Genomic DNA, 8,885 nt, shown 5'->3' with positions numbered 1-8,885 from the left:
CACCCATAATTGATATTAATGGGCTATATGCAGAGTTTAGTTACTCCCTTCTAAAATATCACCTTGAAATTTTCCACTGCTGATAGCACACAGGGGTGGGTCTCTTTCCAGAACAGGTAATTGAAATGTGGCCAGAGATAAAGGAATGGAAAACAGCAGAGTGGGAGACAGAACAGCCATGCAAAAGTGTCTGTAATACAAGAGGAGAAGAAAGAAAGAGGATAAAATGTAACTAAAATGGCCTGTACTATGGACTGGCTATGTTTGTATAGAATGGACATGTTTCTTGCTGGGGGTCTCTCAGTTACACAGATATAGGAGAATAATTTGCTTTTGCTATCAGGTTGGCCCAAGAGAAGTGTTCTGGCCCTCTCACTAAGGTGAAGCTTCAGCAGCAGGAAAAGGGCCAAGCAGATTTTGTGCCTTGAGCCACACAGACCCAAAAGTACCAAAGCAGCTTTGGCTGGTGGGCAGAAACATCACTGAGGGGAGCAATCCTGAGCTGCTCTGCTTGGAGCACCCAGCCACCACTAGAGAGAGCACTCCAGACCTTGTCTCAGGCAGCACAGGGCTTGCACTCAGGTGCTGAGGTGAGAATTTCACTTGTGATGCACACAGACCTGCTCCACCAGTGAAGGGTTCACTCTGACCCACGTGTAAAGCATGGCTGGGATGGGCTGGGCTGGTGGGGATGCAATTCCAGTTCCCTTGGGGCCAAGTCCATAATGACACCTTAGCCTGAATTTAAAAGCACTTCAATAAATCTTCCATCTTTAGGAATTCTAGGTTAGGCTGAAACCACAAGTTGTGTGGTTTGATCACTGAGAGTGAGCACTCAGGACTTCTATCCCAGTGTTTCATATTGGTCTAGGGACAGATAGCAGCACCAAGCCTTGATCCTGGGGAAATGAGTGCTGTAAGCCAAGCTTAAATAAAGAAATATTTCCACTGCAGTATCTTTCCCAGCCTTATGATGAAGAAAATTCACATGTTTGCTTCCCCAGATTTTCCCCAGTTGCTTTTTCCACACCCTTTTTCTGACAGGATATTTATTTTCTCCAGCTGTGCTAGCTTGAAACTATAATTGCAAAGCTCATCTTCCAGTGTCTCCAGTAAACCTGCAATCCATAACTATCAATCCTATTGAAGACTACATGGGAAACCAAGGGTTTGCTGCTCTCATAGGCATCCCAGAATGTCTCATAGATACATAGCACTCTGGAAAATTTCCTGGTAGCCTGCAATCTTCAAGAATCCCATAGTAAAAACAATTCATGTAACCAGAAACACGAAGGAAAGATGCATGTTATCTGAATATAATTCCAGAGTCCTCTGAGCTAATTGTTTGAAATGCTTGAAAGAAATCTGATGGGGTGTAAGGGCTGTGGAATTTTCTCACTGCCCAGGAAACACAGTCCAGCTTTCACTGGGCTTTGCATGTTAATTCTGTGCAGCATCACAGATAATACTCAGACACTTCTTGCTGTGTGGGTAGGACTAATGCAAGATGGTGCTGATGCAAATATAGCTTGCTTGCTGAAAGTGAGTTGGAAAATTGTTTCACATGTTCACTAAGCTATACCCCGTGAGGCACATTTCAAAATGCATTCAGAAGTGGATGTTATTTCTGTGCATCAAGAACATAAGTTACAATCCAGGTTTCATAGAGACAGCAAAAGATGTACCTACCAGAATGGAGAGAGCATAGGTTAAAGACAAAGAATTGAATTTCCCAGATTAATGAGTCATCACAGACCACCTGAGCCACAGCCCCTCACCATGGACATGTCCCTCCCCTCTGGCAAATGTGAAGTAAAGCACTGAGCAGAACTGATGTGCAGGCTGGCAGGAGTGGCCGTGTTCTCCCTGACACTGGCCCAGCTGATGTCCAGCTGTGTGTCCAACCAGGAGTCACATCCTTCTCTGCAGGGTGGACACTCACCATTTTTCTGGTTCAGGCTCAGGAAAATCAGGTGCTACCAGCACTCTCCAGCTCCAGCTTTGGGGGAGAAAGGAGCACCTGGCACTGAGCACTGGGGGGCTGCCAGCCCCTGAGCTGCTGCTTTGTTGAGTTACTTTCATCTGTAGTGGTGCTGAACACAGGACCTTGTTGTGGATCTAATGGGATCCAGAAAAGCTCAGCATTGCTGGAAACCAGGCTGCTTAAATCTGTTGGCATTAAATATACTCAAGACTTTTTTTTTTTTGTAATAATTACCTAAGGTGTTGAGTCAGCATTTTAATGTCATCGGTAGTAGAAAACAAAGCTTTGTCTGCAGTGAACCAGTCACCCTTTTCATGAAGTGATTAAGGCAAAATATAATCACAGTCAGGGTACACTGTTCCTTAGTTACACATGCAGTGCTGGGTGTCTCAAGAGCTGTCATCGCCCTTTCACTGGACAATACAGGGATTTTTGTGCTCCAAAGAAAGGTGTGTAACTTACTAGCTGGGTGCTCCTGTGCATTCAGAAATAACCTGGAGTACCAGCAAACCCAGATGCTGAAGAACACTCAAGTTTCAGGGCTTATTCCCTGACCTTTTGTATATTGCTGAGCATGGCTTTAATTTTTGTATGAACAAAAAAGCCTTATTTAATAATAGTCTACATCCACTTTTTGCAAGAGGCATGGCTGAGTACCAAGTAAACTCTGTGTTAAAGTTTGTGGTGAGTTCCATTCCATATTCTCATTTTAACCATTGTGGCATCCTCATTTCCTGACCCTGTACCTCCTGTGCTATCTCCCAACATGAGCTGCACTGTGTATGATTTCATTTGCACTCATTAAAGACAGAAACCATCTCACTACATATCTGAAAGATAATTCTGCATTAAAAACTGCATTCTATCTTTCTGAGGTAATTTCTACTTGAGCTATCTAAGCCTTGATTAATGTACATGTATATCTGATGTGAGAGCTGTGTCAAGTATTCTTCTCTGTGGCCTTTTACAGCATGATTTGACTACAAAATGTATTTGAATATTCATATGAGTACTAGAAAGCCTATTAATGGCTACAGGTTGGGAACATTTTAAACCAAAGAGATGAAGGTCAGGTTGGATGGGGATGAATAACCTGGTTTAGTGGAAGGTGTCCCTGCCCATGTGCTAGATGATCTTGAGGGTGCCTTCCAACAAAAATAATTCAATACAGGATTTTTCCACACAGCTTTTACTCATGTATCAACCTTTTTGGCAGAATATAATCTTCTAGCTTTTTGACTGTAAGTGACCTACAATGAGAAAAAACCTTAAGTTCCTTATTTTTCAGGGTTTTTTTTTAAAATAAATATGACTTCTTGTCTTTATTCCTTTCTGCTGAATTTGGCAGAGGAGAAAAAGACACTGGAGTGCTGCAGACTTTGTGGAAATGGATGGGGGCAGAGGAAGGAGATTGCTGTCCCAGAAAGGGCTCTGGGTAAAGTCTGGGTGCACAGAGGTGCGGGGCCTTGCTATGGGTGCTGGACACTTCATAACAGTTTGAAGGAAGTGAAAAGGTGCCTCTCTCTCTCTCTTGCCCTCCATCAGGGAAAGCCAAATGTAACAATTCTGATCTATAGTTACCACAGAAAGAGTAAAAAAAACATTGTACATTTTTTATCTTGTATTTGAACAAAAAGGACACAAATACAAACCAAGTAAAATTCCCAGTAGTCCTTTAGTAATCTCTCCACAACCAACGTAACTCCAGTTGAAAGCAGGAGGTATGTATTCTGTCTCCCTAAGAAAAACTCAGGCTTCTAATACACTACCAATTAGAATTAGCATTATGTATGGATTGTTTTAATGGTTTATTGACATGCTGGTGAACTAAGTACTTTGCTTTATTAGTATCATTTAAGTCTGTATTAGAAAAGCCATTATGGAATTTCATTCCTAACAGCAACAATAATATCAATCTAGATTTTTGAAGGAAAGGCAAAACTAGTTATCTGTCAATTCCACAGTACAACCACAGAACAAGCAATGATCCTAAAAGCATATGAAATCCTGAGTTGATCATAGAACTGATAGCAGAATATCTCAAGTGTTTCTAAATTCCACTTTGTTCACAGGGGTAATTTAACCTTTATGTGACATCCCTAAAATAATCAATCATATCTGCATTACACAGAGCATTTTCTGATGTGTGCCTTTCCATGAACTTACCCATCACCATTGTGCCCCAGAATTACCCTTCCACTAAAGTGCAAGTAGCTTCCAACAAAAAAATTGTCCATGAGTGGTTACACTGTAACATACAAAAAAACCCTGAAGGTTATTTCTTTGAAAAGTATCCATTACATCCAATAACAGTGATTGATTTTGCAACATCTATTTTATGCTTTCAAGCTGCATGAAAAGAATGCTTTTCCTGTGGCATTTAAAAACCAGACAACACGGGATGGGGTTACCCCCCTTTCTGTAGCAGAAATAAACATGAAAGGGACAAAATAAATGTATCAAATTCATATAAATTGCATTTTCATCTTGAAAATACATTCAAGTAAGATATCAACTGACTACTCTGGCTAAAGACATAATAATGTCCTCTTCCCTTGTGTGTGTGAGGTAGTCATATCATGAGCTTTTTCAAATGAAATCCCAGAAAACATTACAAGAATATCTTGAGTAAACTCACCCGTCCTGAATCAACATCACAGCTCAGAGAGGGGTGAAATCTTGAAAAAACTGTGAATCAAATTCTTTCCTGCAATACAAACTGTTTTATTAGTTTTATTTCCAGAGGAACTACACATAAGAAAACCAAGGACACAAGTTAACTCAATGGGAAGAAGTTTTTCTTAACAATAACAAAAGATTACAAAGCATCAGTGCATTTAACAAACTTTCTATACAAAGAAGGCTGAGGAAAAGGAAGCAATTGCTTGAAATCTTCCCTTGGGCAGAATTACATCTGAATAAATTATTTCAATAGTTCATGATACTAAGTCTTCCCTACAGTCACACCAATTTAACTGGTGTGACCATTCTGACTTTGGATTAATGGCACTTTTACTTCATCTTTGTTTTGATTTGTTCCCAACTGATGCAAGTTAACTGACATAACTTCTGTTTAATTTGAAACAAAAGTGGTTTAGATAGTTTTTAAGTAAAACTGTTCAGAAGCAATCTGTAATCTATTCCCTTGTGATCTGAAGGCCTCACATCAAAATTAAGATATTCATATACAGGCTTGTACCAAAAATATACAAAGGTTTGAATTTCATCCCATCTATTTTTTCCCTTCATTAGTACCCAGACAAAGCCAAGGTCAGGTACTCACTTGCTTCCAGTGGTTCAGCACTTCATACTTTATCTGATAACACTGCAAGGCAAGGCAAGGTCCTCCTCTTGCCTCTGAAGTGATGTAGGAGAGGCTTTAAAGGTCAGTAAACAGATCAGCTAAAAATCAGACCAAGACACAGTAGAAACAGAGCAAGAAAAGAGAATGAAGCAAGATCAAAGTGTGTGATTTAAACCTGTTTTAGTGATGCAGAATTGCCCTGTTTGGAGAATACTAAGCTCTCCTGCTTTCTCTGAAAGGCAAGATTTAAATCCCAGAAAGTGAAAACCTATCACTCTTAATTGTGGTGAAAGGACATTTTTGTAAAATCTCAAGGACAGTCTTAAAACCAGAAGGAAATGCTGGAGGCATTTTAATTCATAAGAATTGTCTTAGTTCTTAAGTAAAATTGTTTCCTTATATTGCTAAAGAAATGTTTAATGTTAGATAACCATGGTATCTGTGGAAGTCCTGGCATTACCTGGAGAAGCACACAAGTACTGTTAAATAAGTGATCCTCACAACACCTGATGATATAAGTAAATATAATTTTCTTTCTACACAGCTAGATGTTACCCTGTTCTCTGGATGATAACCCCAAAAAATTAAATTATTTCACTGTTAGCTCCAATGCCTCTGGAAGCCAACAGACAGGTGTCTGTACTTAAAAGCATTAATAAGATGAAGAAAGAATTAATATTAAACTTTGGAACTGAAGTTCCCAGCTGTCAATCCTGACCCAAATTTCCTGGACTGTTTAAAACACAAATGTAATAGCTTGTCACCAAAAGTTAAACAGTATAAAGATGATTAATCTGAGTTGCTGACACGGGGTTGTGGGCCAGTGATGTGGTGTTTGTGGACTTTCATATTTCCTGGTAAGAATAGCTCCCAAGGCCAGGGAGAAGAGGGGGCAGGAAGCACTGTCTGCTGTTATTAAAATGGTCCACTGAGCTCATGCCTTTAAGGAGGCTCAGCCAAATAAACAGTCAAACATTAACCTTTTCAGCTTAGAAAGGAAAGAAAAAAACCCCCATGCACAATGAAAATCAGGACTGTGGTGAGCCATGTCCTGTCTGCAGCCCTGGTCCTGCCCAGGTGTTTGGTCCCTGTCTCCTGCCAGATGTGGCAGATCACCATTGGCATGTATTTGTTCACATACTGGGGACACCAAGCCCTGGTTTTTCATTTGAGAAATACATATTAATTAATAGAATCAGAGCCATTTAGCTTAGAAAAGACCATAAAGTTCATCAAGTCCAACCATAATTCATTAATCTGCTGCCTAAGCAAGGTGAGGACTAAATCAATGACCTAAACATTTGCAGAGAGCACACAGAAATGAAAATAACTGCTGGTTTATCCTGTTTCCAGAACTGAACTCAACTTCCATGTAATTATTTAACAAAAATTGACGTAAATTCACAAGTAAGAAATTCCTCTTCTGTGCCTGCCTGAGGCAGTGATAAATCATGCACCTTAAATAACAAGAGGGAATGTGGTTGGAGTGTTTGCCTGCAGAAGCAGGTTAGTGCAAAATCCTGGGTTTTGCACTCATGAATCAAATAAGGAAATGCCATACAAGGGAGAAAACTTCTGGCCTGTTTCATTAATGGCCACGTAAACCACAAACATTTCCCATTTAAACTCTGGCAGGATTTTTTTTTTGCAAATGGCCAGTGAGAATTTTTTTTTCAGAGTAAAGCTTTGAAAGACAATAGGAAGCCAGATTTTCCAGAACAAGTATTTCTGTGAAGGAGCTTGAGTACAGTTCTCTTCAAATGTTCTTCAGGTCTTCAGCTCGTACAGAAGCTGGTACTGTAAACTTGAGTACAGAGAAATGTTGAAGACATGTCAGAACCTCATGGTAATGCTAGAAGGAAGAAGTGGCTCCTTATAAAGAAAAATAAATGTGGGAGTTTCAGGACAGGATCAAGTTAGACAATTTTCTCAGAAAAGAGAGAAAAATTAGCTTGCCTATGGCAATTGCTCACAGGTGAAGAGCCTGGCCAGAAGGAAACAAGGGTTGCTGGACTGCTGTGAGGAATGAGGGTTGACTGCCCAGAGGGCATCCCTGAGGTTGCACTGGGTTTGCTGGAGGCTGACCAAAATGTGTGCTTTCTTTTTGGGAACCAGTCTCCAGAACCAGCAGAGCCAACACTGAGGTGCACAGACTGGAAGGTGATAAAGAGCTAAGACTGAGGACTCGTAATTTGGGTTTAGCTGAGTTACATTCTTACATGGATTGTGATGGTGAAAGTGATGATGACAGCAGAATTTTCTCAAATGTGAAATTACTGCCTCAGAAATGCAAAAGCTTTCTACTTCCAGAAAGACAGCAGAAATCAGTTGATGCAGGTAAGCAGTGAGATCAGTAATTGTCATATGTTTACTGCCATTTGTGCAAAATTGCTAATGGTAGATGTCAGGTGTAAGACAGTATGTAATTGGAGCAGATTGTAAAGGTAATTATAGTACACTTCTCAGACTACAATTTAAGCTTTTTTTTATTTTTTTTGGTTGCCAAGTAAGAAAAGGTTGAAAATGAAAAGGTGGTGCTGCAGACATTGTAAAAGTGTACGTTAGATGGGCACCACTTTTGCTTCCAAAAATCACTGATAATTCAGGTTCTGCATCTTGTTGGCATAAATGCTCAAAGTCTTAACATAGCAATCTAGCTCTCATGTCAGCTGGGAAAACAAGTAAGAAAAAGTGTACTCCTTTAAGAGTGTATTTTTCTATGACCACTTCATATTTAAGTCACAGACATACTGAAATTCTTTGGATGTACATCTGTTACTCTGTACTAACAAAAAGTAACTTATTCTGATTATTATCAAGAAAGCATGAAACTCTCCTAGGACTACCCAAAAAATCCAAAAACATTCACAAATGGAATGCTTTGAATTTTTAGAATGTACCATCATTGCTTTGTTTGACAATAATAAACTGAAATTGATTTAATTTACCTCAGGTGGTAGAAACTGGGCAAAATAGTCAATGGTTAAAACATCCTTTTAGTTTTAATAGAAAAATAAGTATTTTTTCCTCATTTCTTGAATAATTTCAAATTTCTAAGGATATTTGTTGTTGACTGCTGTGAATCCATGAAAATATTAAGGCATCTTCAAATAGGAGTTTTCCAGGTCATTAGAAAAAATCCAGGTCATTAGAAAAAAATCTCAAGATGTGTTCTGGTCATTGAAAGTTATTTTTATGCATTAATTGAACATTAACCTGTTGTAATTTTCATGTTCTTTAGATAAGGTAAAAATGGTCAGCTCAGGGAGGCATATTAAATAACATAATATCACTCATATTAGTTTTACAATGTTAAAATAGTTTTGTATGACATCTTAAAGCACTGATATGCCTTTCTCTTGCTAAAAAATATGATATTATGAATTAACTGGAGGGCAAGCTATTAAAAAATTCTAGTTCCTTTTTCATCCATTAATGCTTTCCTTAAAAAACTTTACAGGAAAACCCCAGAAAAATGTAGAGGAATTTACTCCAGGAAATTTGCTCTCCTATACTTAACTTCACATTTCTACTTCAGATTAAAAAAATTCACTAAGAAGTTTAAAAATTTTTGTTGAAGAAAAGCTGATGACTTTT

This window comes from Melospiza georgiana, chromosome 1 (assembly GCF_028018845.1).
Source record: "Melospiza georgiana isolate bMelGeo1 chromosome 1, bMelGeo1.pri, whole genome shotgun sequence".
NCBI classification, from domain to species: Eukaryota; Metazoa; Chordata; class Aves; order Passeriformes; family Passerellidae; genus Melospiza; species Melospiza georgiana.
Note: the sequence above shows the minus strand (reverse complement) of the source record.